Source organism: Ambystoma mexicanum, chromosome 4q, assembly GCF_040938575.1.
Source record: "Ambystoma mexicanum isolate Mex_15411 chromosome 4q, UKY_AmexF1_1, whole genome shotgun sequence".
NCBI classification, from domain to species: domain Eukaryota; kingdom Metazoa; phylum Chordata; class Amphibia; order Caudata; family Ambystomatidae; genus Ambystoma; species Ambystoma mexicanum.
Genome location: NC_090928.1, coordinates 676,295,997 through 676,299,287, shown reverse-complemented (window position 1 = coordinate 676,299,287; position 3,291 = coordinate 676,295,997). Strand labels below are relative to the sequence as shown.

Below are 3,291 nucleotides of genomic sequence, written 5' to 3'. Positions count from 1 at the left end.
CAGTTACTTCTTTCAGGCTCTTTTCCAAATCAGATAGAAACAGGTTCACCAATTCTGGCGGCAAAGGTCAGCCGTGTTTAAGTCCTCTTGCCGTCTGTATGGACCCTGTTAGTATCCCTGCACTCGACATCCTGATTTGAATAGAGGTCGAGGAATAGTAGTCTTTTATTGCCTCCAGAAAGTCCAGTGGGCAGCTTCAACTGGCAAGTATTTTCCACAGCCTTTCCTTAATGATTGAACTGAAAGCTTGCTCCAGGTCTATTAAAGCCATATAGATCTTCTGGCCTGATCTGCAAGCTTTCGATTTTAAGATATTAAGCAAGACTAGGTTAAGAAAGGGCCAACCCTGGAGACAAACCCAGTCTGTCTATGTTACTATATTCCTTTTTCATAACGTTAACAAACTTTCAATAAGACATTTCTCTTCTTTTTCCATGTTTCTTCTTTTATCTAAAAAGTTCAAATAAAACAATTGCATTGGGTCTTCTGACTTTTATCTCATCTAACAACACAATATTTAATTGTGTTCTTAACTAATTGCAATCCCACAAATTTCATCTATGCAGTCGTAAGCATGTGCAATCACCTTTCCATTCAATGCATGATTCACTAGTTGAAAGTGTGCCCACAGTAGCATATGCAAGCCATAAAAAACAAATATCCTAAATACCCTCAATCAAATCATTGACACCCACAAAATGCACAAAAAAGAACTAAAAAACAGATTTTCACAATCTGAAGGGTTGATTTACCTTTGAGAGGTGGTAATCAGTCATTGCTCCTTAGAAGACACACAAGAAAGTCCCAAATAGCTACCCTTCAATGTTGCAACAACTGGGGACTCACAGTAAACAAATCACTGGTTCCACCTGCCCCCCGCATTGTATTTGTGTCCAATGATTTGAATTTTCTTTTTCTGCTTGGGCTGTACATTTCCGATCCAATATGACGGATCGTGCACAATATATGACGCATGACGCTCTTGTGCTGACGCACGTTCTCTGTGAGATATCACATGATCACACCGCCGAAGCCACGTAGAATCACTATGGACGCGACCAGCGAACGAGAATCAGACAAGCTAGACAAAGTAAGATAGGTTCATGGCCCAATCCCCCTTCCATTGCCACATCTGATTTACTAACACGTCACAAGAGCTGTCACTAAAGGGCTCTCTTTGTTTGTATTTTGTGCCTTTATGCAGCGTGACTTATGGAAAATAATTTTTGAAGATTATACACGAGGTTCGCTCTGTTCCACATATGCGATAGTGCCTGAGGCGCAATACACAGGTACAGCTAGGCTTGTCTTCTAACACAGATTTAGCCAAAAAATTGCAGGACTCGATAACAAGGACTGAAATCACACTATGTTCATTGTTTATATAGGTCCCCTGACCATGGTTGTTTTGGCACAGTAAGATGATTCCACGTGTGCGCTGCTGGATCCCTTAATCCCTGCTGATCCACTTGGAAACTCGGCCAGCTTGAAGATGTGACCATACTGCATATACATATGGTACTATGATATATTTTTCATGTAATACAAAAGCTTTTCATAATACAAAATGAAATATTTTACCACAAGAAAATGAGTATTTCTTGAGTAAAAAAATCAATCAACGGAATCTAGAATGTACTATATTCTATACCTAGAAGTGAAATTAAGCAATGCTGAAACTACGGTTTCGGAAGTAAACACAGAAACGATGAATTAGAGAAACAGAGCTCTCAAATGACTAGAAATGCTAACTAAAAATAGAAGCGATGTGCATCTAAATATAGCAATGCTGGGTGAACTTGTGAACCTACAGATTGTGTTTTAAAAGTCACTTGTTGTTGTAGCATAATATTGCTTGGTCGGTTAGAATAATAGTATGTAAAATACTGTGTATATCTGTTTTTTTAGAATCCTGTACGTAGTAAATGTGAATCAAGATACAATACTACTCTACTCTAAGGAGGCCATGTGTGTCCTGAAGAAAGCCTTGTATCACTGCATTTGTTGTACTAGTGACAATAAGGTTATGTTTGTGTTCGAACTACAAGGCTGGAAACAGATCTAGACCGTCGACACTTCTGTTTATGTGGGGGCTGATGCATATATAAAGTTCAAACAAATGCATGAAAATAAGTCACCCACAGGTTACTAACATCACCTCTATTCCGTGTCATAGTTAAGTATATATAGAGAAGTTATTGATCCTCTCTGTAACTACTATGGTAGGCTGAAGTCGTGATCACACATGAAATGTATTCTTGATATTTTATTGGTTTCTTTTTGTTAGTTCTCATGACCAATTGGTCTGAGTTTTACTATATGTTTTCTGAATAAATTTCATATTTTTGTATGCATCCGACCCTCCTTATCTTTTGATATATGTTTATAAAGATGGTACCTCACTCTGGGCCTCATTACACGGTAGGCGGTAACCATGGCACTGTTAGCACCATGGTTGCCGCCGTTATTTTACTGTGTCCGCCTTGGTGGATGGCGGAATTACCGCTCTACTCCAAGGTGAGCGGGGGCGGTAATTCCCCATTCACCAAGGCACTTCCCCATTCCCATTTTTGCACCCATAGGGCATAATGGGAATGGGGAAGGCGCTAATTACGGTACCGCAAATTGTGGTACCGTAATTAGCTCCAAGGTCCCTTTGCGACACCCTACTTTAACGGCTGGTAAAACTTAAGTTGGGTCTTGCAAAGGGAACTCGTAGTAAGGCGGTAAGGGTTTACCGGTACCGGTGCCCTTACCGGTACCGGTAAACCCTTACCGCCTAATGTGTAATGAGGCCCTCTGTCTGTTTACCGTGAGTCCCCAGTTGTTGCAACATCGAAGGGTAGCTATTTGGGACTTTCTTGTATGTCCACTGATACTTATGTCCTCTCCCAAATTGGCCCCAAAAAAAGAGGACTTTTGTTTGTGTGCTTGTTGAGCAGTTAACCATAAATCCTTAGAAGAAAGGAAGCATTTACAAACCCATTGCACTTGATCCTTCGGAAGCATTTTGATAACATTATTGTTTTTTAATTTCATTAATGTTGTTTAATGCGTTGGACCACTATATTCTAATAGGTTATTTCCTTTCTCACCTACCACTTTAATATACAGAAGGTTCCACTAACAAAGCTATCCATTGACCACCTTGGCAAAACCCTGTATCTTCTCCTCCCATATGAATGTTTTTCATCCGTCCTACATTTTGCAGCTATTCATATACTTTATCTGCACGTTTTTCAATTGCCATTTTCCCACACATGAGATACTATCTAGGTGTCAACAAATCTT

General features: G+C 39.8%; 1 long non-coding RNA gene across 1 annotated transcript; it reads left to right on the top strand.

Annotated features, from left to right (window-relative positions):
* The first annotated feature begins 1,032 nt into the window (after positions 1 to 1,032).
* Positions 1,033 to 2,341, top strand: LOC138467929 (uncharacterized). Its single transcript, XR_011268168.1, has 3 exons — positions 1,033 to 1,090; positions 1,205 to 1,292; positions 1,389 to 2,341. It is a non-coding gene; the product is annotated as an uncharacterized lncRNA (long non-coding RNA).
* Positions 2,342 to 3,291: the final 950 nt, after the last annotated feature.